Raw genomic sequence first — 26,883 nt, 5'->3', positions numbered from 1 at the left:
TGATCTCTTGACCTTGTGATCTGCCTGCCTCGGCCTCCCAAAGTGCTGGGATTACAGGAGTGAGCCACCGCGCCCGGCCAGACATAGTCACGCTTTTCTAGTAATAGCAGTTACTGAACTGCCTGGATCTGTCTCTCCACTCTCTCACTTTTTTTAGGCAGGTCATGGGACCCATGAGATATGTACCCAGCTGCATGCAGGAGTAGCCCACGGTGTGACTCTCCCAGCTTTGAGAGGGATTTGCTTTTGCACCGCTTGATGCCCAGTTGGTCAAGGTGGAGCCCAATGGGTCACTTGGCAGTGCTGTAGACAGCAGAGCTGGGGTTGGGGCCCCATGCTCTGTATAGAAGAACAAGCTTAAAGGAGGGAGTGGGTAGGTGACCAGAAACATCTCAGAACCCATTGCTTCATTCACTCAACATGGTGACTGCAAACGTAAGTCAACTTCCAGTGAAGAAAATGTGAGTTTAGAATCAGGCAGATCTGGGCTCAGAATCCCAGCACTGTCACTGACTAGCTGTGGGACTTTGGTAAACTCACTCAAGTTCTTGTAGCCTCTGTTTTCATATATATTAAATGGAATCAGTAATAACTACTTCATTGACTGCTGTGAGAATTGGAAGAAATAACTTGCAAAGAGTCTAGTCCACTACCTGACATTAGTTGTTAAACATTTAATAATTAATAGCTATTGTCATAACTAAAAATCTCCCCACTCACCAATACCAACTCTCTTTTTTATTTTTTCAAATTACCATTTGTGCGGGATCTGGTAAAAAATGTTGGAATTTTTTTTAGTTAATAATTCTACAATTTTCTATTCTTCTTCTAATTTCCCCTTACAAAAGAAAAGTTGCTTTAGATCCAACTATTTTACGCTGGCATATATGTTGAATGACTATTTTAAATTGCCTAATATTTCCTGACAACAAATTTGTAGATCACTATCCTTGAATTGTTTGAAGGACAATGACACATCTTTCCTGTGCCTCTGGAAGGAACTCACATTCTCTCAAATGTACAAAACAGAAAACTATCCATTTGATGTACCTCTTTTTTTTTTCTCTTGGTTATGACTGAAAATCTGCCACCTCAAGCAGCCATTGGCAAATAATCATTACCTTTTTCTTCATTTTTTGCTTCATTAAGTCAGCAAATATTCATAGATAAAATTTTATGAACCAAGCACTACTCTAATTAATAGTGTTCCCACCAAAACAAGTGCCTTTCTCTATACCCCCTTGACTTTTGTCCTAGCCTGGTATGCTGCCTTACCAAATGATGCTGCTTAGGTGCTCAGCCATCCTTGAATTCTAGGAATAATCTGGCCTCTAGTGCACAGAACTGGATTAATTATAACCCTTGGTGTATGAATCACCATTGTCATGTCTCCACATATGGCTCTATAGATATAATTAATTAATTAATTATTAAAACAAAACATCATATACAGATTGTGAATGTTCGATTTTAAGAGATAATGCCAACTTTTTCCAAGTAATTTTACAAATTTATATTTCTGCTAGCAATGTGTAAGAGATCCAGTTGGTTCACGTTCCCACAAATGCTTTGTTCTTACAATAGGTATAAAATGTTCCATTACTTTCTTGCCTGTCCTCCCTGTATGGGGAAGTTTCATGTCCAAAGTTGAGGTTTGGAACTTTTCTCAGACATTTGAAGTAGAATGGAATCAAATACCAGAAACTTCTCAGCAAAATGAGAACTACAAGTGATATCCTAGTCCCTTCTTGGCTAACGGCTTTTTAAAAATGAAGAGGAGGAAAACAATTTAAAAGTAAGCATTACCCACTTTAGGAGTCGGGGAAGAAAGCGTACTCCAGATATTAAAGGGCACAGGCTTTTCTATGACTCACAAATGGGCATATTTTCTCCCCTAAAATTCTAGAATAATAGCAAATTGAAGGGAAAGATACAAATTAACCCGTTTCTGTTTTTCCAATGGAGACCCGTTTCCAAACCATTGGGTAACCAGAGTATAGATACTCTCTTAAATGCACAGATCATTTCACAGATATAAATATAAAAAGATGGAAAAATAACATGTGACTAGTTGTTTATTAATTGTGGGTTTTAATAGTTTACATTGGGCCATTCACTTATGAAGTTGTGGTTCCATCTAATTCATCATTCCGAAAAATACATGTTCATTATTTGACAGTTTTGAAAAGCAGTTGTAGTACCCAAAATAATTGTTTTATATGTAAGTATGATATCAACAGCCTTAATCCTAAATTTTTATATTGCTCTCAGTGTGCATACACGTCAAAATGCATCTTTGTAGTACAGATAATTCACCTACAGAAATTCCGCCAAAGTTTTTATTTTATTGGTGGCTGTTATTCTATCACTACCTTTGGTGATGTGCTACTGTTCTAATTATGCCTAATCATGTTCCAATAAAATTATGTACTTGCCAACTACTAGTTGCAACAAATACTGGTCAATGTGTTTTGTTTATTTGGAGGACTGAAATTTAAGAGGAGCATTTCTAAACAAATAAGAGTTCCTTAATATAAGGATATTGGCCAGGCGCGGTGGCTCACGCCTGTAATCCCAGCACTTTGGGAGGCTGAGGTGGGCAGATCACCTGAGGTCAGGAGTTCAAGACCAGCCTGGCCAACATGGCGAAACCCTGTCTCTACCAAAAATACAAAAAAAAAAAAAAAAAAAAATTAGCCTGGCATGGTGGTGCATGCCTGTAGTCCCAGCTACTCGGGAGCCTGAGGCACAAGAATCGCTTGAACCCGGGCGGCAGAAGTTGCAGTGAGCCAAGATCGTGCCACTGCACTCCAGCCTGGGCGACAGAGTGAGACTCCATCTCAATTAAAAGATAGATAGATAGATAGATAGATAGATAGATACAGATATCAAGATAAAAGACTCCTGCCTTTGTTAGACATAAAATAGATACTATTTAAATACTGCTTTTAAAAAAGAGAGCAAATTCACATTACTTAAATATTTCCATCAAATTTTACATATACCAAGCATTAGAGAAACATTTCTGCTGAAAAGTTAACTACTAGCCACATGCAATCTTGATATTATAGGTCATGTCTAATTGATTCAGACTAGTGAACTAAAATTGTTTTCAGGATCCACTAGGCATTCCAGTTTTGGTCTTCATTCTTCAAGCCTGTGAGGATGAGCTACTGGGCACTGCACTCTTTAGAAAGCAGATTTATAAGCTTTACTTTCTGATCCTATGATCTAATGATAAGGTACTCTATCATGGTCAATGCAGATTTTTTTCTCAAGATAACTATTCAACAGAAAAACAAAATGTCTCTCTTTTGCTTGCTTTTACTATATCCTTGTGAAAAAATTATTTGATCAAGCAGCAAATATTTATGGAGCACCTACCATGTGCAAGGGCCTGCATGGGGCATAAAAAGGAGACTGTGCAATGATATGAAAGAGATAACGACAGAAAATGATTATACAATTCATCCCAGTTGATAAGAGCACTTCCTTAAGGATCTTCTGCTGAAATGCAGGCTTCATTAATTCCTCACCTCTTTGTACATGTATAAACCTTATTGCTTAGAGCACACTGTTCTTTTTCTTTATTTTATGTTAATTAATCTTATCGCACCAATAAGATTTTAACTGAAGGTCAGATATCTTGGCCAATATTTTTCTGCAACCCCAGTAATTCCTGGCATAGTGCTGATCACATAATAGTTCTCCATCATTACCTTAGTTAATTAATCTAATATTTAAGAATATGTTTTCCAGATACCTTAGTCCACTCATTCTTTATTATAACCCTCATAGGCACAAGTAGAAGAAGGGGAAAAAGATGAAATTCATTGTATCAACATCAACTACTAGTTCTGGACTCTTCTATCAGTCTATGGTTTACAGCAAATTATGTGAAAACTTATGAATAATTTAGGGCAATGAACAACATCCTTTCCTTGTGACAAGAGTATTTTGATATGTTAATTGCAGTGTTTTGCCTTTTAAAAACTAGCTTACATCTTTTTTGGTTCTAATGCCCACTTAATGCATTACCTATTAATATGAAGAGTCAAAAAAAATCTTGGATTTATATAATTTTCCCAAAAAATAAACTTAGAACATTATGTTCTGTAGGCCATGATATCATAACGTTTAATGAAGTCAGAGACACTGAATCTGTATTCTGCCAACTACTACTACTCAAATTGCCTCTGACCTTCCACTTAAGGCTTTAAAGAGCCTTGCTATCCTTCTCTTGCTCTAATTCAGTGAACATCTCTTCTCACAGCTATAACTCTGCCATAAGGAATCTCAATCAGTGAATTATGGAACACGAATAAAAATTATTTTTAAATGACAGAATTCAGTAGAAACTGGAAACAAATCATATGAATTCCTTCTATTTCATTTGCTTTAGTGCCCCCTTTAGGAATATAAATCAATTCTCTAAACCTATGAATATTGAGAAGGGATGAACTCAAGTCAACTTTTCCTAAAAGGTTGTCTAGATAGTAGATAGAACATTAAATAGATTATCAGTTTTTAAAGTTGTGAGTTGGAAAAGCTTTCACTACATTGGAGTCTTAAGCTCCTGAAAACATGGCATAACTCTGTAGCCACCTGGTGGCAAGGGATGTTTGTTACAGGTGTAATAATTAGCACAAAGCATCAAAACTATGAGACAAAGATGAGAGTTCCAGTTCCATATTTCTTTCTTTTTCTCTTTCTTTTTCTTTTTGTGACAGGGTCTCCTTCTGTTGCCCAGGCTAGAGTACAGTGGCCCAATCACAACCCACTGCAGCCTCAACCTCCTGGGCTCAAGCAATCCTCCCACCTCAGCCACCTGAGTAGCTGGGACTACAGACATGTGCCACCATGCCTGGCTAATTTTTTATTATTTTTATTTTTATTTTTTTTTGCAGAGATGGGGTTTTGACATGTTGCCTAGGCTGGCCAGTCCCATATTTCTAAGCACTTAACAGGAGTTTCTCTTTAGAAGAGCTACCGTAAATATCAAAACCACCAAATCGGCATCTGCCTCTTACCATCTCCTTGGTTATCCATTTTTGGTTCTAATGCACGCTTAATGCCTATTAATATGAAGAATCAAAAATAATGATCTTGGATTTACATAACATTCCCCCAAAATAAACTTAGAACTTTATGTTCTCTGGTTCATGATATCATAACATTTAATGAAGGTAGAGCTGCTGGAAGTTGCTGTCACTTACCTATTCCAGCTGATCTCCTATTACTGAGTACAACCCAGTAAGGCCACAGACCATCAGTCCTGCCTCATTCAACACTCATTGGTTTCCAAGCTTTTCATGAAACTCCCCTACTCCAACACACACTTTGAGATACTCTTTCTCTTTCCCCCTTCAAATTCTAAATTCTATTCTGTCTTCAATGTTGAGCTCAAAAGCCACTTCTCACTTTCTGTCTTAATCCATTTGTGTTGTTATAAAGGAATATCTGAGGCTGGGTGATTTATTTTAAAAAGGGGTTCGTTTGGCTTACAGTTCTGCAGGCTGTATAAGAAGCATGGTGCCAGCATCTGTATCTGGTGAAGGCCTCGGGCTGCTTCCACTCATGGTGGAAGGTGAATGGGAGCTGGCATGTGCAAAGATCACATGGTGAGAGAGGAAGCAAAAGAGAGAGGGAGAAAGATGCCAGGATCTTTTTAATAACCAGCTCTCATGGTGTCTAACAGAGCAAGAGCTCACTCATTACCATGAAGACAGCACCAAGCCATTCATGAGGGATTTTACCTCATGACCCAACTCCTCCCATTAGGCCCCATTCTCAACATTGGGGATTAAATTTCAACATGAGATTTGGAGGGTCAAACACCCAAACTATAAGTAGAGAATATTTTAGAAAAGCCCAGGCTGTACAAGAAGCACAGTGCCAGCATCTGCTTCTGGTGAGGGCCTCAGGGTGCTTCCAATCATGGCAGAATACTAAGGGGAGCTGGTGTGTGCAAAAGAGAAGGTGTGGGGAGGGAAGTGACAGGCTCTTTTGAACAACCAGCTGTCATGGAAATTAACAGAGCAGGAACTCATTTATTATGGTGAAGGTGGCACCAACTATTGAAATTTGGAGGTTTCATGTAAACTATATCCAAATATCTTTTTAAATATCCAGGGGCATGCCACTAAATAGCTGAAACTATCAATATGCACTGTTTTATAGAGCCTTATTTAGCACCCTCCATTACAATGCATGCTAATCTTGCCCTTTCTTCATTTTTTTTTCCCCTAATTTGACATCAGGGCTTTCTTTCCCCGAGCTAGCTTTTCAATTATAAGCTCTCAAATAAACATTTTCCCAAAGAATTACTCTTTTTAATAATATACATTCTAGCTGTGCCTTTATTTGACAAATTTGGAGAAGACTCTAAACTATCAGGAGTTCTTTCTTAACATGCTAAAGATACTTGGTCATTTTTTTTTCCTTTTGGAATCAGAGGTTGCCGTTAGTCAATAACATAAAGATCAGGTTGTAAACTGAAATTTTATCTTATGCTTTAAAGGCACAAGGAGTGCCAGAAATCATCAAAATGAATTTTAAATGAAGAGAAGCATTATGAAGGAAACAATATAAGGAAGCTGAGCTGCATTTAAATGTTAGCACATCAAGTAGCAAAATCAATTTCAAATATACTTTTAACTTGTAAAGTGTAATAAAGATTAATTCATTTGTGCTTTTATATCTAGGAGAATATGATGTGTTTTGTCAAAATGAATTTGCAGAGATAAGTACATATCCAATTTTAGGGAAGCATTCTTTGTGGAAATCTAAAGATATAAAAATAATAAGTAATACTGGAAAGAGTTGTTCATTTACTCTTTCATCTGATATTTATTTAACACATTTATTGAGCGCTTATGCACTACCAGTAAACATTGCTTCAACTATTAAAAGATAACTTTTGGGGCTGGGTGGGGTAGGTCATGCCCGTAATCCTAGCACTTTGGGAGGCTGAGGCGGGCGGATCACATGAGTCCAGGAGTTCAAGACCAGCCTACCCTGTCTCTACTGAAAATACAAAAAACTTAGCCAGGTGTGGTGGTGCATGCTTGTCATCCCAGCTACTCAGGAGGCTGAGGCACGAGAATCGCTTGAACCTGGGAGGCAGAGGTTGCAGTGACCTGAGATCATGCCACTGTACTCCAGCCTGGGCAACAGAGCAAGACTCTGTCTCAAAAAAAAAAAAAACAACAACAACAACAAAAAAAAGAGACAACTTGTAGACTAAGACACCAATGGTTTAGACTATTTCAATTGCATTATAAATAATACTATTTTGTTAAATACACAAACAGTATAAAATATCTATTTAAGTTCTTAGGGAGACAAATTATAGGAAGAGAGCAAAAGGAAATAGCATATGAAATAGAAAAAACTAAGAAACTTTGAAGTGTATGCTGAATATTTCAGCCATAAACTCTCTTAACCTCCTGATCACAGGCACTTGAAAAAAGTCATTTTCTAGTCAAACATTGTTTTCTGAAGATAAACATCAAGTTCATTATCCAGGGGCATGCCACTAAATAGCTGAAAGCATCAATATCCACTGTCTTATATAGCCTCATCTAAAAATAAAAAACATCCTTCAAGAGAAAATTTATACGGTTTTGACATTGACTAAGTGGCTTCTGTATGCTAGAAACTTTAAGTGGGCTGTTTCATTTAATCATTCTGGCAAACTTATTTTGTGTTGACTTTCATGTTATGGTTAAGGTAAGTAAGGCTTGGAGGAGTTAAGTAAACGTCAGTTATAATAATGACAATACTAGCAAGAAAACAATAGTTAACATTTGTTTAACATCTGGTATGTGTTAGGTACTTAATATTACCAGATTGACACAATAGAAACCTATAGGACTCAGGGGACTGTGGATAACTCACTTAAGCCCCTAGGACTCATATGTTAAATATAGGTAATAATAACCACTGTCATTGGAATGTTGTGAAAATTAAAGGACATAGTTTGTACACTGTCCAATAGTGCCTGGCATGGAGCAGATGCTCAATACATGATAGTTTACAACCATATTTAACATCTCTCTTGTTTGGTGGGAAACCTGATCACAGGTCCTTTGAATTTTTTTTTAAACCCTATTAAGTTTACTATGTCTATATTTGCTACCCTTTCTAACTTCTATTAATAAAACCTTACTGCCTTTCCTCTCATGGTTAGCCAGTATTTAAAAATTACCTAAAATGCTGTGACCAAAACTTGTAGGTAATTGTTTCTGATTTGAACAAAGCCAAAGACAAATCTTTCCTGTACGTCTGGAAGATGGAAGATTAACTAGCATTCCCTTATTGTGGAAAAGCGGAAATTCTCCCTTTGCTCTGCTTCCCACTTTTTACCAGGGGTTATAGGTAAGCCACATCTACTGGCAGATGTATTGCCTATTTTGGAGGAGATCTGGATAAATAAAGTAGGCTTCCAAGCCTCTGTTTCCTCATCTGTTAAATGGTAGTAAAATTCAGCATTTATTGGATGATGAGATTTTTTATTAGTCATGCTTTTTGTATAGTAGTTTCTCAGCAAATCTTAACTCCACTATTCCAATGAAACATACCTCCAAAACAACTGGACAGCATCCTGTGGGGAAATGGGTGAGAACGAGATGGGAAATAGAAAAATAATTGGGAGAAGAGAGTTTCCAAAAGCACTGGATTTTGTTAATTTTGTACTTGATATCCCATTTTTCATAATTTCCAGCTCTGGTGTTTTTTTTTGTAGTATTTCATTATCTCACTTCACTGCCACCTCCAGAGAACTAATAGAAACATCTTTTATAAAACCCATATGCTCATTTTACCCCTCAGCATGTATTCCTACTCTGTAGCTTATCAGCAAAGTCAGTCAGACACTGAGGCATCTGGGGAGACCATTTTTCAAATCTTCAATCCTCAGTTCTTAGCTTCCCTTTTTAATCTGCTGTGTGCTCTGTAGCAATGGAAAAATGGCTTGACAGGCTTGCTCTGTCCGGCTATGTGATACATATTTCCCATTTCATCAATAAATTTGCAAGCCCTGATCATTTGTATAAAGCATCCACAAAGCTTTCATTTGAGAACATTTTGTAGTCACTTTCAAAGAGCCTTGGCCTTTCAAGTGCAGTTTTTCCTGGTTTCCTCAGTCATTTCTATACTTTCTCCCTCCCAGTAGTCCAGTTCTCTCTTGACTTGAAGTTCTAAAATGTAGAACTTAATAGCATCCCCCACTGCTCATTCTGGATGCTCACCTGACATCACTACTCATTAAAGTTTAAAACTATTTAGACATGCATTTAAGGGACCCCCCTTTCATTGAGCCTTCTCAACCTAGACGGGCTTGTTCTTCTCAGGCCACAATCCATTGCTTTCAGTTCAGAGAACACACTAATGCTGTTGCTGGCTTACATCTTTTTCTTTCACTTTCTCCTACTTGTCTGTCCAGGAAAAGCCTTCCTTCTTCAAGTCCTAGCTCAACTGTAATCCTTTCTACAAAGCCTATCCTGTCACACTCTACCTCCCCTCCAGCCTCTACAACAGTTATCGATTGGCATCTTATACCATAGCAGGGTGGTTGGCAACAACAGACTGTTTTTGTATGGCCTACAAGCTAAGAATGATGTATTTGTTTTTATACGGTTGAAAAAAATACAAAAAGATAAATAATATGTCATGATATGGGAAAATTGTAGGAAATTCAAATTTCAGTGTTCATAAAATTTCACTGGAACCCAGCCCCACTCACTCATTCATATGTTGTCTGTGGCTGACTTCAAGCTACAATGGCAGAGCTGAGTAGTTGCAACAGAGCCTACATGGTTCCCATATCCAAAATATTTATCATCTAGCTCTTTTCAAAAGTTTCTCATCCCCTGATTCATTACCTTGTGACTCCAAGTGTAGTCCATGGAAATCTGGGAGCTGGTTAGAAATGCAGACTCTCAGGCCGGGCGCCATAGCTCATGCCTGTAATTCCAACACTTTGGAAGGCTGAGACAGGTGGAACACTTGAGGTCCGGAGTTTGAGACCATCCTTGCCAACATGGTGAAACCTCGTCTCTACTAAAAATACAAAAATTAGCCAGGCATGGTGGCGCACGCCTGTAGTCCCAGCTACATGGGAGGTTGAGGCAGGAGAATCACCTGAACCCGGGAGACAGAGTTTGCAGTGAGGCCAAGATCGTGCCACTGCACTCCAACCTGGGCTACAGAGCAAGACTCCTCTGCCAAAAAAAGAAAAAAAAAATGCAGAACTCAGATTCCTCCCCAGACTGACTGCACTAGTCTAGCACTCATCATGCTGTCTTAAAATCATCAATCTTTTAGCAGATGAAAAAACAGAAACATGACCAGGATAATAAAATGTATGAATTATGGTAGATATATGGAATTTAATGCAAATTTGGGTCATTGCAAAATAGCCGAGTGCAATTCCGTGTAATACATATAAAGTATAATGTAATATTACAGCAGAAATAAGAAAGCTTAGCCAGGAAAGTATATGAACTAAGCATTATATCACTTAGCAAGGTATTCATTTACTAACACCATATTTCAATTATGTTCATATATATTCAATATATATTCCATATAGTCATATATTCAGGCAATATATTCATACTGTATTACATGTATGCATAAATATATAGTGTGAAATGTAAGCCGTATTGGCAATAATCTTAAAACTTTATAAATTATGCTATAACTCATTTGACATACATTTGAGTTTGCTTATTTAATAAAGCATAGCAGTGATATGATTTGATTATCTGCTATCTTAAAATGTGAATGTGAACCTCGTGCTGCATGAAACAGGGCAAGTGAAACTTATTCAAAATTTTTGCTGGACTGTTCAATATTGCAAATATGTTGTTAGGCATATATAAGTTTCGTCTGCTTGTATAGATAACATTACATTTAAAATCATAGCAGTACTTTTACTGCTGTCAGTTATGAGTTGACAGCTCACATATACAACCCTTTGTTGAGGTCTTAGTTACTGAGACTTCTCATTTTTCACCAGGCTGCAATATTTACAGCTGCCACTTGGGGGAAGGTAGAAAAATATCCTCTGCAATCGAACAGTCACAGACCAACCATCACCAAAAATTATACAAATGACTTTTTCATAAATAATACCTATTTGTTTATTCAGTTATCCAGTCAACAAATATTTATTAAATCATTGGTATATCCTTAGCAGTGTGTTAGATGCTAAGAATACAATATTGAGCGAAAGCAAATACTGTTCCTGATCTCATGGAGTTAATTAACATCTAGTGGAGGAGACAGGAATCCTCAAGGAATCACAAAAACAAATGTATAATTATCAACTGTAATAATTGCTATGATGAAGGTACATGATGTTATCTATTAGGGTATATAACAGAATTCTCACCTTGTGTTAGGGGGTATGGTGGGCAGGAAGTCTTCCCTGATCCCAGAAAAAAAAAATGCCTTTAAGCTCGTGTTTTGATGGCTTATATAGGAGTTAACTGGTGTACTGGTGATGTAAGTATTAGGAGAGATGGGGAATGCAAGGTAGTATTCACAACAGAAGGCACAATTTCTGGCAAGGCCCTGTGATCAGAGAGAGCATGTGCTCAAGGAACTGAAAGTAGATCAGTGGGGCCCAACTATTCATGAGGGGGGTGAGGGAATATATGATGCTGAAGAGGAACCAGATCAGGTTGTCTTTTATAAACCATGATAAAGATTTTGGTATTTTCCTAGGAGCAATAAGAATTGGGAGAATGGATTTGGGAGTGCAAATGCGTAATTGGGAGAACTAGTTAGAAGGTTATTCTAGTACTAAAGAGATGATGGAAATCCAAACTGGTATGATGTTTGTAGAAATGGAGTGAAGATATTTAGGAATTAAAACCGACTGGAGTTGACTGGAGTTAGTAATAAATTTATTACGGGGGATAAGGGAGAGGAAGCCGTTCAAGGATGACGCAGTTTCTTGTTAATCCAGTTATCTGAATAACAGTGCAATTCCCCGTGATGCTAAGAAACTTGCAACACATTGAGAGTATTTTCTTACACAATTAAAACCCTAGGAAGTCACTGAGAATACTTTATGGAAGCAAAAATAAATATATAGAGATTAATTCATGTATACATTTAATGGATATACCACACATATATGATTTGGTTTTCATATTTTAATAGTATCTTCATTATTACTTTAGTATTAGTTTATTAGCATCTCTAAAGGCTTGTTATGAGAGAACTAAGTGGACAACTGTACTTAGATCTACACAGTGGCAATCTCTGAAAGGAATTGTTAGAAATTTTATGTGCACAATGTACTACTTGTCTGGGCCATATGTTTAATTTGCTGGAGGAAAAAATCATTTTTAAATAAGAGCAAAATGCAATTGAAACATGATGTAATATGCAAATAGTCACTTCACACAGCATATAAAAGCTTCCACACAATTAAAATGTCTGTATTTTATTTGAAAGAGCTATGTTACGTTTAAATTAGAGTCATATGTACTAAAGCTAAGACTAATACACATTTTCAAATAGCGAAATAAAAATCAATATTCTTGTGTCATAAACTCTTTAAGCATAATATCCTCTTATAGGACATGTATTAATTTACTTGGTACAGTTACTTAAGTTATACCTATATTTTATATTTAAGAAGATATTAATGTTTTGAAAATGTATAATTTAAAAAGTCAATCCGATTTTTGAAAGACATATGTTGAAAACCAGAAAACATACATATAAAATTATTTTACTGTTATTATCTAATATGGATGAACATGGAACTTTGAAACCACCTTGATAACCGTTTGGCTACTTTCCTTTCCAAAACGAGGTAACTTTCACTTATTTCACAAAAGTTGCAGTATCTTAGAAAGGATGCATGCTAAACTATGTTGTTAGTCTTGTTGAATTTTGGCACAGACTATTGAGTGAAAAATATGTGTGGCAGATAGTTTTAACAGTTATCAGTTGGCTAAGTTAGATTATTAATTACGATAATCAGTTCTTTAAGTACTTAGTTAATTCCATGTGTTTTGACTTCAACTGATAATTATAAAGGATCATTTAAATTTTTGATTAACAAAAGCAAAAACTGCACAGAATGTGGAAATATCTTATAAAGTTCAGGTTTTCCTGTGCTTTAAATGTGTATGTTCATTTACTAAAATGCATTCCTGATTGAGTACCTCTCTTCTAGAAATGCTGTTATTTTGTCATAATATTGATAGTTATTATTAAACTAATTATTGAATATATTATTGAATGTATATTATGTGCAAGACTTCATGTTAGTTCCTGTAAGTGATATAAAATACATGTGCTATATATAGAACAAATTATTGTTACTTAACACACTCAATTCTCTGCTCCTTTCATAAATTATTTTTTAATTTTTAGTTTTTGTAGGTACATAGCAGGTGTATATATTTACAGAATAAGTTTGACTTGTTGATACAGGCATTTGATTATATATTATTTACATCAATCAAATGAAGAGCTAGTGAGTAGTAAAATATATTTCATTTTTAAATCAAAGATGTGAAATTAAAATATTTGTGAATAAAACAGATAACTACAACAAACTGCAAAGTGAAATGATGGAATTGTCTATCAATGTAAGCAACATTTGCTATTTGTTATGGTCTATTTCTGTATTTCTGTTTTTCTTTCTTTTTTTTCTTTTTGAGACAGGATCTTGCTTTGTCACCCAAGGTGGAATGTAGCGGTGTGATCACAGCTCACTGCAGCCTTGACTTCCTGGGCTCAAGCAATTCTCCCACTTCAGCCTCCTGAATAGCTAGAACTACAGGTTTGCACCATCATGCCTGGCTAATTTTTAAATTTTTTGTAGAGATGGGAGTCTCACTATATTGCCCAGACTGGTCATGAACTCCTGGGCTCAAGTGATCCTCTCACCTTGACTTTTCAAACTGCTGGGATTACAGGCATGAGCCACCATGCCCAGCCTATTTATGTTTTTCTTGAAGTAATTTGGTAACCTAGAGTAAAGAACTTTGCAATAGATAACTCAGTTCTGTATCAGAGAACTCATATTGAAAACAGATTCTGTTAATTGAACTTGCATTTATTTATAGTAACACAAGACCACATAATTGAAAGATAAAAATTCCTAAATTGTTAATATAAGTGTCAAGAGAGTGACGATTATAAATCATGTTTTGACAATGTAGAACCAATGTATGCATACTATCTCCTCATTACATTAACCTTTTCTGTGAATAACTTGAAATGTTGATGCGGTTTTACAGAAAAAAATAATGTTTACCTTTGATACTTACTGATATCACAAACCTTATACAACTCAGGAGGAGCACAGTTGTCCAACTGATTATTTTCACAGGAGACATTGAATACATTACCTAAATTGTTACTTTGACTGTGATATAAATATATACATACATCTATAGCACAGTAGAATAGGGAGCATAAGTAAGGCTTTACGGAAGGTATTACTAAGTTCAAATGATAGTGGAGACAAATTTCTTTTTAAGATTTATTGAATTATATAGCTTAAAATAGCCACAGATGGCTGGGCGCAGTGGCTTATGCCTGTAATTCCAACAATTTGGGAGGCCGAGGCTGTTGGATCACTTGAGGTCAGGAGATCAAGACCAGCCTGACCAACATGGTGAAACCCTGTCTCTACTAAAAATACAAAAATTAGGTGGGTGTGGTGGTGGGCACCTGTAATCCCAGCTACCCAAGAGGCTGAGGCAGGAGAATTGCTTGAACCCGGCAGGCAGAGGTTGCAGTGAGTCAAGATCATGCCACTGCACTCCAGCCTGGGCAACAGAGCGAGACTTCATCTCAAAAATGAATAAATAAATAAAAATAAAAATAAAATAGCCATAGAAATCACCAAGGACCCAGAGATTAAAAAAAAAAACAACCCAAAGAATATCAGGCTGTAGATGTATACACATTACAATAAAACTCTTGGTACTCTTCTATTTACAGTAAGAATTAATATATTTAACAACACCAACATTATTTACCATAAATAATCAAGCTCCAACCTTCTATAATAAATATATTGTACATATCTTTTTCATGTCACTGATATACCCTGACAAAGGCAGCCTTACAGAGAAGTGAAGTAGGCAAAGGCCTTACATACCTACATGATGAGATTTGAGGCATATTTTCCCCTTCAGCTCATCAAGGGATTCAGTTATAGGAACCACATGTTAAACCATGCCTCCCTCTAGATGGGGTAGGACTTGTAAGATATTGCCACATTATGATGAATTTGTGTATCAAATCTTCTCTAATTAACACCTAGATAAGAGCAAAGTGTCAACAGGTGTGTGTACAAAGAGGGATGCACAGGCCTGGGAGAGAAGCAAGGAGTACTCACTATGGAGTTGTGAATATTTGGCACATAGAGGTCGAAAAACAACATGGTAAGGACAGAATAGCATTGAAAGGAAGACAGTAAAGATGAAATTGGCGAACTTCACATTCTAGTAAGGCTGACTTCGGTCTTTACTACCAGGCGAGGCTTACCATGCCAATGATATATGTGAGATAGTCTTGTGTGAACATTGTTTGAAGCCTGAGAGTAGAAACTTACCTGCATGTCCAGGTTAACCTATTTCACCAACGCAGTGAAAACATCTGCAAGCAAACTTGAATCTTCACAAACAGAATGAGTGATTTCCTGTGTGCTTTCAGGACTGCTGTGGGAGTTCTTCAAAATTTTACATTTTATACTTTTTGAACGTCCCTGATGAAATTTTTTTTTTACTTTTTCCCCTCTGGAAAGCTGTTGATAGCATCAAGAACTCTTTTCAATATGTATTAAAGAAAGTTACCTTTGCCATCATCTTAAATGGTGAGTAGTTGAATAAAACAGAACAATTGGCTATTCTGAAAAAGGGTACATTTTAATGCAGCCATTTTGATGCAACTGTCTTGATGTCAAATCACTGTTTTCTTATTTATTTTATTTTTGATCATTAATAACATGTGCAGCAGACATTCCCAACCTTATTCCATCCCTATCCTCTTTCGAATTTTGATAGACTTCGACTTTTCACTTCTTTAATCTAATGCGTATATATTAATGTTATACTAAAAATTTCTGTTAAAATTTTACTGTCAAAAATGATTTAGCCTATACCATCGTATCAGTTCTTCCTCCAAAACTATCATTCTAAAAACATTTTGTGGTATTAAATATTTGTATGATTATGAGAACAATCAGAAATTTAATTGAGAATTCCCCATGCAGTCTGGAGTCGAAAATAAGGAATCCAATTTAAATTCACCTTGTTTAACTTGTAATATATTTACCCAATCAAATAATCATGCTCTAGACATCTACAGAATGTAGGGTGTTCCATTATCTGGATCTGCGTTTTTCAGCATTTATAACTGATACTCCCTTTTGAGAAACAAAATTCTCCTCTCCCTGCCTCTCCTGCTGAGATTTTTAAGTGCATCCATTGAGAGTATTTTGAAGAGCTAGCTATGTTTTCTAAAATTTATCATAGAAAACAACAGCTAGATTTCCTACACCCCAATCATGGATATAAGAGTTTGTTACTGAAAGCAGGCTGGGCTAGGTGGTTCACGCCTGTAATCCCAGCACTTTGGGAGGTCGAGGTGGGTGGATCACCTGAGGTCAGGAGTTCGAGACCAGCTTGGCCAACATGGTGAAACCCTGTCTCTACTAAAAATACAAAAATTAGCCTGGTGTGGTGGCATGCACCTGTAATCCCAGCTACCCAGAGGCTGAGGCAGGAGAATCACTTGACCCCAGGAGGCGGAGGTTGCAGTGAGCCGAGATTGCACCACTGCACTCCAGCCTGGGCAACAGAATGAGACTCCATCTCAAGAAAACAAAACAAAACAAAAAAAACAAAAAAAAACAAGAGTTTGTCATTGAAGAAGAAAATTGAACTTCGCTAACCTAATTGTCCCAATTTATACTATCATACTTTATACTTATTTACTATAAATCTGCGGTGGTGGTTAACAGTTCGGTAAGGGGTCTGCATCACACATTACTTAGTAATAAAATAAGCTGAGTTTTTTTTTTCAGGTTGCATTAAAATGCTGTTTACCAATTACATAATATTCTTTTTCAAACATGTTAGGCCGTTAATGGCATATGTTTTACTAGTTCAGGGGTAGGTCTACACTAGCAAAATAATAGGAATCACCTTGATATAATAGTTGAATATTATTTCAAAATAAGAGTCTTGAGGCACGCTTACGTGTATACTTACAGTTGTTTTTGAAGGATGGCGTCAGTTGGCCTATGTTATAGATGCTCGCGGGTGTTAGCTGATAACCCTAAAAGCAAACATTGAGAAAAATGCAGTAAGAACTCCATAAGTAAGGTGCCACACAGAGTAGGTATACCATTCACATATAATGAATGACTGAAAAGTAGTAAGGCTGATACCTATAAGCTTCAGAAGAAAGAAGTCTCATTTATATAAAATGAATTTAAAACAGCAAAATATTAGTACAGCAGGTATGTAAGAGGCGTTTGAACCAGAGCAACTCCATCGTGAATAGAGGCTGGGTAAAATGAGGCTGAGACCTATTGGGCTGCATTCCCAGACAGTTGAGGCATTCTAAGTCACAGGATGAGATAGGAGGTCAGCACAAGATACAGATCATAAAGACCTTGTTAATAAAACAGGTTGCAGTACAGAACCCAGCTAAAACCCACCAAAACCAAGATGGCCGTGAGAGTGACCTCTGGTCATCCTCACTGCTACACTCCCACCAGCGCCATGACAGTTTACAAATGCCATGGCAACATCAGGAAGTAACCTTACATGGTCTAAAAAGGGGAAGCATGAATAATCCACCCCTTGTTTTGCATATCATCAGTAAATAACCATAAAAATGGGCAAGCAGGGCAGGGCGCAGTGGCTCATGCCTGTAATCCCAGCACTTTGGGAGGCCGAGTTGGGCGGATCACTTGAGGTCAGGGGTTCAAGACGAGCCTGGCCAACATGATCAAACCCCGTCTCTACTAAAAAATACAAAAATTAGCCTGGCATGGTGGTGGGCACCTGTAATCCCAGCTGCTCAGGAGGCTGAGGCAGGGAGAATTGCTTGAACCCGGGAGGCGGAAGTTGCAGTGAGCCGAGATCGGCCGCTGCACTCCAGCCTGGGTGACAGAGCAAGACTCTGTCTCAAAAAAAAATAAAATAAAATAAAAAACAATCAGCAGCCCTCAGGGCTGCTCTATGAAGTAGCCATTCTTTTATTCCTTTACTTTCCTGATAACCTTGCTTTCACTTTACAGACTTGCCCTGAATTATTTCTTGTGCAAGATCCAAGAACCCTCTCTTGGGGTCTGGATCCGGACCCCATTCCTATAGCAGGTAAGTCAGTGTTCGTCCTTCTGCTAAAGAGGAAATTAAATATTAGTTAAGAATTCTAAATGAATCAGCAAAATTCTAAGTCAAATGTCAAGTTGAAACATTTCACATAGAACAATTACAGAGCAAGAGTAAATAGTATTTCATCCACAGATACTAAAACAATATTAGACGCTGGAAGAGGAAACAACATTTGAAAATCACCATTTCTGTATCAATTATTGTAAGAGCATCAGTTGCCAATATTTATTCTGGAATGCAAAAACAAGACTGAAATAAATATTAGCCAGCTATACTTTTGCAGTAGGACAAATAAATTTGGTGCAAGGACGTTAATATTTGACATGTTTTAAACATCAAAAATTTCCCCAAACACATAAAGCATGATCAAAAAAAGTTTTAAATGCAGGGATTATTTTTAAAAATATAAAGCTAACTCTTGCACTCAGCCTAGTAAGTAAAATTGAGGGATGTAAAGATCATTAAAGTTATGAGAAATACATAGGAAATGTTAATTGTTATATTGAGGACAAGATCTTTTGTTAGCTCATAAATTTATCAACATAAATTAACATATTTGAAGTATAATATAAAATATTCAATAAATGTTATAGCCGCATTTAAATAATTTAATGTGACTACCCCTTACATCATGCAAGATACAATGTACTACACCAACAAATTATATTTTTCATTCCTTATGAAAGTAAAAAATAGTTCTAACTTCAAATGAGTGAAAAATAACTTGGATTAAAACTTTGGGCCAGGCACGGTGGCTCACACCTGTAATCCCAGCACTTTGGGAGGCAAAGGCGGGAGGATCACGAGGTCAGGAGATCGAGACCATCCTGGCTAACACGGTGAAACCCCATCTCTACTAAAAATACAAAAAAATAGCCGGGCGTGGTGGCGGGCGCCTATAGTCTCAGCTACTCGGGAGGCTGAGGCAGGAGAATGACGTGAACCCAGGAGGCGGAGTTTGCAGTGAGCCGAGATTGCGCCACTGCACTCCAGCCTGGGCGACAGAGCGAGACTCCATCTCAAAAAAAGAAAAAAAATTAAAAAAAACACAACTTTGCTGTTTTAATCTACACTTCAGAAAATACATTTAGTATTTATAAATTTGAACCAACATTTTTTGTCTCTTTTACAGCACAGATTTATTGAAATGACTATGCAAGAACACATGATCACATTAACCTTCAATTTTCATGAAAAAGTAGGAGACTTATAGTAAATAAAAATAATTTCCTGGGAAAAAGGAAGATAAAATGATTCTATGTAATACGTACAAAATTAATAGCAATCTTGGAGCAATGATGAGACTCCATGCTTGGTGAAGAAGCTGGTGGCCAAGTTATTATTCTATACAACAAGAATTATACATCGCATCGCAGAAACGCATGAGATCATCTCAATACACATTAATGACCTGTTATGCCCGTCGAAGCTCCCACTTAACTTCACCTAACTGTTCAAGTACCCTGGGAGGGAATGAAAATGTTGTGGACCGAGAACTGCTAAGAACAGAATTACAGCCCCCTAGTGGCGAATTGTGACTATTGCAGTCAGAACAATGTGTGCTGTGACTGTAATTACGCCATTTATTCACGAAGAATTTATTTTTTGCGCTTTTTTTCCCCCTTAGGGGAAGATTGAGATATTTTGCATTAAAACATTACTGCTCCGTCATTAAAAGTTATCCAATCAGATATTCTTTAAAAAAATTTCTCCAAGACCTATCAACTGAAAATGTTTTCTGAGGTCTCTAACGTTTTAGTGTCGATTTCTAAAATTTTAATTAATTTTGCAAAAATATGAAGTACTTTGAGTGAAGTCAAATTTTTTTCTCTTGAGGCTCACTTGCTTCTTCCCTTCCTCCTGATCACGACATTCTTTATATTAACATTTTGCATCTATCATACACTTTCCAAGTTTTTTCCTCTCAGCTAATTATACGTAAATTTGAGATACATTTTATGATTAACGCTCTGTCATTTCAAGTTTCTCTCCATCCTACCAAAGTATTATTTTTTAAATTTCCACAATGACTGATTTTTTCCCTTTATAGGCGAGTGACTGTAGATAGAAAACATAGATATGCCTGACCATAACCTTGCCGTACATATTAATCCAAACACCATGCCATTCCATTCTACAAAAATTGTGCACAGAATATTTTTAAATTTCGCATGTGCAATTCTATTACCTCTGACACTATTTATAACTGATTTATGAGGTGACATTAAGTGTGATTTTGTGATTATTCAAGACAGACTTTAACCTACTTTTCCTACAAAAATTCTTGCTATTTTGTTTTCAGCCCACCTGAGAAAAGATAATATAAAATAGTAGCTTCAATTCAAAATGATGCTTTAAAAGTCATAAGAACCCTGCGAAGATTTAATAGATAAGTTTGCTGCCTTATTTCTCCTTCAGTTGAAATAATATGGAAAAAGTAGGCATTTAAAGTGGAATGACTATCAAAGAAATGCCCACATTACCGTGCATTAAAATGCCAGTAGTCAATCCTGAGCAGGATGAGGAAATGCAGTCATTACAAAGAGCTCAATGCACTCTTTTTGATATTCATGGATATTCATGCTCATTTAAAAAGAAGGGGGTTGTCTTCCATTCAGTATTAAAGCAGGACCACAGAGGAACTGAATGGTACCCTTTACTGCCTACTTTGACTTTTTAAGGAATCCACCTTAATGAGTATAATTTACATATACTAATATGTGCATATTTTAAATGTAGAGTTTGACCACTTTTGATGAATGTTTACACCCGTGTAATTGCCACTCTGATGAAAACATAAAACAATTCCATCCTTCTGCTTCTTTGTAGTCACCACCTTCCAAGCTCCAGGCAAATACTTTTTGACTTCTATCACTGTAGATTATTTTTGCCAGTTCTGGAAGTTTATGTAAATGGAACCATACAGTATGCTCTGCTCGTTTTCTATATCTTCCACCCTTTCTTTGTTCAAAACGATATTTTCTTCTTTCACTGAGTCTTATTTATAGACTATTTAAAGCATACATACATATCCCCTTGCCTCATCTTCTTTATTTATTAATTTAAATTTTCTTAACTTTCCCTTCAAGTTATCATGTATTATTTAAAACTTCAATCTTTGTCTAACACGATACTGTCCTTTAAACTCACTGTGTCATGTCAAATAGAGTAATGGAGTGGATGCTTGGAACAATGGTCAGAAGTCCAACCGAACGTGGTCAACCAAAAGAGTAATTACAACAGAAAAAAACCATAGGAGAAATCTTAAATACAAAATGGTGCATCGCCCATCACTTCACATTTAGCACAATGCAGATAACGAAAACAATTATATTCTAGTGTGTAAAGAGCATATATATTTCAGAAAAATATTAAAATATGTATTTGAGGATGTAATTAATAGGATCTATTTTCTTATTTTATTAGGTATTATGAAATGTATTGTTTAATGGGAAGTATATTAAATAATACACATCAGATTTCTTGTTTTAATGGGAAGCATATTAAATACTAATAAAAAAATCAGATTTTATGTAGAAAGCCCCAGTTTCTATATTCCGATTTTATGTACTGTTTTTTTATTAGTGATGTTAGCGGCCAAAATACATACCAACTAAAGGTCCTACTAATGTGTTATGCCACACCACTGTTGCAAGAGAAGTATTCAGAGCTAATTAGAATGACAGGCAATTTTATTTCATAAAAATCCTCTGAATAAGTGTAATTTTAAAGACGTGTCTTGCATATTAGAGATTTAGAAAAGAAACAGATGGCACACTTCAATCAATTGCTTCTTATGACATTCAACTGCAAATACCACGTACACAAAAGTTTTTTTGAGGTAAATGCCTCTTCTCTGGAAAGGATAGTTTTGTTTGACAAATCTTGATTGGACAGAATGGAAAAAAAATGAAAGAAATGGACTAGAAATTTAACCTTCCTGAGTTTGAAACTTAGTTTTTCTGAATCAATTTATTGTTAAGAGGAGTACTTGGAGGATGACTTCCTTTTTATTTATTTTGCCATACTAAAATAAAATTGAATAGCAAAAGTAAGGATGACAGAAGCTCAGAGACAAAATTTTATTACTTTCATTTCAAAAGTGTGAAAAAATTAAGAACTTAGCCAAATAAATCAAGACCCTATTGCCTAAATCTAACAACAAATTTTATTTTGTTTGCCAACACTTCTTAATCTCAAACAACTTCTCCGACATTCCCAGCAAGTACATCCGTTAAAAGTTTGCAGGTTCTCAGAATAAGCAAATCTACAGAGATAAAAAGAGGATTTCTGGTTGCCCAGTGCTGGGGGTTGAAGAAGTATGTGGAGTGATTGTAAATGGGTATAGGATTACTTTGGGGGGTGATGGAAATATTCTAAATTGTGATGATGATTATACAACTCTGAGTATACTAAAAACCACTGAATTCTACACATTAAAATGGGCAAATTGGATAGTATGTGAATTATAGGTCAATAAAACTGTTAAAAGTGATTCGGAGTTAAAACCATTACTTCAAATGAAAAAGCAGATCTTAAAAATATGGATTTTTAAATGTGAGAACACAGGATCAAATTAAACCTCAATTTTAATGAAACAGTAGGGGAGTTACGAAAAAGTCCCCTTTGCAAGAGGGACTGACTGTATTGTTATAAAATCCATTGGGGGAATACATTACTTTTACATAATAAAAGTGTAAACATTTTATACATGTAAGATTCATGAAAGGCTAGATTTTGTTTTTTTTGAGGTGGAGTTTCTTTCTGTTGCCCAGGTTGGAGTGCAGTGGTATCATCTTGGCTCATTGCAGCCTCCACCTCCCAGTTCCAGCGATTCTCCTGCCTCAGCCTCCTGAGTAGCGGGGATTACAGGCACGCACCACCATGCCCAGCTAATTTATTTTTAGTAGAAATGGGGTTTCACCAAGTTGGCCAGGCTGGTCTTGAACTCCTGATCTCAGGTGATCCACCCACCTTGGCCCCCCAAAGGGCTGGGATTATAGGTGTGAGCCACTGCACCTGGCCTCAGATTTTAATTTAAAAATAATCCTAAAACCTGATGCTCTGCATGTGTATGAAAAATGTATTAACATTTTATAGTGATATGGAAGGGTGGAGCAGGACATCAAAAAAAATTAAAGATATGACAAATGTGCCAAACAACTGAAGCACTATGAAATATTAAAAAATTGAATAAGATACATTCAAAGATCAATTTTTATCTTGACCCTTTCTCACATCAGCAAATAATCAATGCTTGTGTATAATCAGAATGATGCATACTCTTCCATTGGGGATGACTCTTTTTCATCATTGATCTTAACGTTGTACCATAGGTCCTAGTGACTTCTTTGGTGAGGAAAATGTCAAGTCTTTAAGTATCCAATAAATGGCCAAGAAGAAGAAACTCCACACCTTCTTTATCATGGTCAAACATTGTGTTTGATATTTCATTTTAACTTCTCTACTCACAGTTGATATTAATTAAAAGTTATCAGGCCTCTGAGCCCAAGCCAAGCCATTGCATCCCCTGTGACTTGCACGTATATGCCCAGATGGCCTGAAGTAACTGAAGAATCACAAAAGAAGTGAATATGCCCTGCCCCACCTTAACTGATGACATTCCACCACAAAAGAAGTGAAAATGACCGGTCCTTGCCTTAACTGATGACATTACCTTGTGAAAGTCCTTTTCCTGGCTCATCCTGGCTCAAAAGCACCCCCACTGAGCACCTTGCGACCCCCACTCCTGCCCGCCAGAGAACAAACCCCCTTTGACTGTAATTTTCCTTTACCTACCCAAATCCTATAAAACGGCCCCACCCTTATCTCCCTTCCCTGACTCTCTTTTCGGACTCAGCCCACTTGCACCCAGGTGAAATAAACAGCCATGTTGCTCACACGAAGCCTGTTTGGTGGTCTCTTCACACGGACACACATGAAATTTGGTGCCGTGACTCGGATCGGGGTACCTCCCTTGGGAGATCAATCCCCTGTCCTCCTGCTCTTTGCTCCGTGAGAAAGATCCACCTATGACCTCATGTCCTCAGACCGACCAGCCCAAGGAACATCTCACCAATTTTAAATCAGGTAAGCGGCCTCTTCTTACACTCTTCTCCAACCTCTCTCACTGTCCCTCAACCACTTTCTCCTTTCCACTCTTCAATCTCTCCCTTCTCTCAATTTCAATTCCTTTCATTTTCTGGGAGAGACAAAGGAGACATGTTTTATCCGTGGACGCAAAACTCCGGTGCCGGTCACGCACTGGGAAGGCAGACTTCCCTTGGTGTTTAATCATTGCAGGGACACTTCTCTGATTATTCACCCACGATTCAAAGGTGTCAGACCACGCAGGGATGCCTGCCTTGGTCCTTCACCCTTAGCGGCAAGTCCCACTTTTCTGGGAAAGGGGCAAGTATCCCAACCCCTTCTCTCCTTGTCTCTACCCCTTCTCTGCTTTTCTGGGAGAGGGGCAAGTACCCCTCAAGCCCTTCTCCTTCACCCTTAGCGGCAAGTCCCGCTTTTCTGGGAGAGGGTTAAGTACCCCTCAACCCCTTCTCCTTCACCCTTAGTGGCAAGTCCCACTTTTCTATGGGGCAAGAACCCCCAATCCCTTACTTCCATGCCCCAACCTCTTATCTCTGCACCCCAATCCCTTATTTCTGTGCCCCAACCTCTTATCTCTGTGCCCCAATCCCTTATTTCTGCACCCCAACCTCGTATCTCTGCACCCCAGTCCCTTATTTCTGTGCCCCAACCTCTTATATCTCTGCGCCCCAATCCCTTATTTCTGCCCCCCAACCTCTTATCTCTGTGCCGCAACCCCTTTTCCCACTTTTCTGGAAGGTAAGAACCCCTGAACCCCTTTCCTCCATTTCTCTACTCTCTTTTCTCTAGGCTTGCTTCCTTCACTATGGGCAACCTTCCACCCTCCATTCCTCCTTCTACTCCCTTGGCCTGTGTTCTCAAAAACTTAAAACCTCTTCAACTCACACCTGACCTAAAACCTAAATGCCTTATTTTCTTCTGCAATTCCGCTTCACCCCAATACAAACTCAACAGTAGTTCCAAATAGCCCGAAAATGGCACTTTGAATTTTTCCATCCTGCAAAATCTAAATAATTCTTGTCATAAAATAGGTAAACAGTCTGAGGTGCCTGATGTCCAGGCATTCTTTTACACATCAGTCCCTTCCTAGTCTCTGTGCCCAGTGCAACTCATCCCAAATCTTCCTTCTTTCCCTCCCGCCTGTCCCCTCAGTCCCAACCCCAAGCATTGCTGAGTCTTTCTAATCTTCCTTTTCTACAGACCCATCTGACCTCTCCCTTCCTCCCCAGGCTGCTCCTCGCCAGGCTGAGCTAGGTCCCAATTCTTCCTCAGCCTCTGCTCCTCCACCCTATAATCCTTTTATCACCTCCCCTCCTCACACCTGGTCCGGCTTACAGTTTCCTTCCGTGACTAGCCCTCCCCCTCCTGCCCAGCAATTTACTCTTAAAAAGGTGGCTGGAGCTAAAGGCATAGTCAAGGTTAATGCTCCTTTTTCTTTATCCCAAATCACATAGCGTTTAGGCTCTTTTTCATCAAATATAAAAATCCAGCCCAGTTCATGGCTCGTTTGGCAGCAACCCTGAGACACTTTACGGCCCTAGACCCTAAAAGGTCAAAAGGCCATCTTATTCTCAATATACATTTTATTACCCAATCTGCTCCCGACATTAAATAAAACTCCAAAAATTGGAATCTGGCCCTCAAATCCCACAACAGGACTTAATTAACCTCACCTTCAAGGTGTACAATAACAGAAAAAAGTTGCAATTCCTTGCCTCCACTGTGAGACAAACCCCAGCCACATCTCCAGCACACAAGAACTTCCAAACGCCTGAACCGCAGCAGCCAGGCGTTCCTCCAGAACCTCCTCCCACAGGAGCTTGCTACACGTGCCGGAAATCTGGCCACTGGGCCAAGGAATGCCTGCAGCCCGGGATTCCTCCTAAGCCATGTCCCATCTGTGCGGGACCCCAATGGAAATCGGACTGTTCAACTCACCTGGCAGCCACTCCCAGAGCCCCTGGAATTCTGGCCCAAGGCTCTCTGACTGACTCCTTCCCAGATCTTCTCAGCTTAGCAGCTGAAGACTGACACTGCCCGATCACCTCGGAAGCCCCCTAGACCATCACGGATGCCGAGCTTCAGGTAAGTCTCACAGTAGAAGGTAAGCCCATCCCCTTCTTAATCAATACGGAGGCTACCCACTCCACATTACCCTCTTTTCAAGGGCCTGTTTCCCTTGCCTCCATAACTGTTGTGGGTATTGACGGCCAGGCTTCTAAACCTCTTAAAACTCCCCAACTCTGGTGCCAACTTAGACAATACTCTTTTAAGCACTCCTTTTTAGTTATCCCCACCTGCCCAGTTCCCTTATTAGGCTGAGACACTTTAAATTATCTGCTTCCCTGACTATTCCTGGACTACAGCTGCATCTCATTGCCGC

The 26,883-nt window shown here is 37.8% G+C and overlaps 1 protein-coding gene and 1 non-coding gene across 4 annotated transcripts in view; both read right to left on the bottom strand.

Moving 5' to 3' along the window:
• HTR2C (5-hydroxytryptamine receptor 2C) overlaps positions 1-26,883 on the bottom strand; it is a 325,553-nt gene that overhangs the window by 278,997 nt on the left and 19,673 nt on the right. For all 3 annotated transcript variants that reach the window (XM_008971127.4, XM_024927387.3, XM_063601821.1), the window contains exon 2: positions 17,259-17,325. The gene's annotated coding sequence lies outside the window, so the exon portion shown is untranslated. The remainder of the gene's footprint in view (positions 1-17,258; positions 17,326-26,883) is intronic.
• LOC112438594 (small nucleolar RNA SNORA35) lies at positions 179-306 on the bottom strand. The gene has a single exon (XR_003026998.1). It is a non-coding gene; the product is annotated as a small nucleolar RNA SNORA35 (small nucleolar RNA).

This window comes from Pan paniscus, chromosome X (assembly GCF_029289425.2).
Source record: "Pan paniscus chromosome X, NHGRI_mPanPan1-v2.0_pri, whole genome shotgun sequence".
Classification (NCBI taxonomy): domain Eukaryota; kingdom Metazoa; phylum Chordata; class Mammalia; order Primates; family Hominidae; genus Pan; species Pan paniscus.
This window is presented reverse-complemented; position numbering and strand designations above follow the sequence as displayed.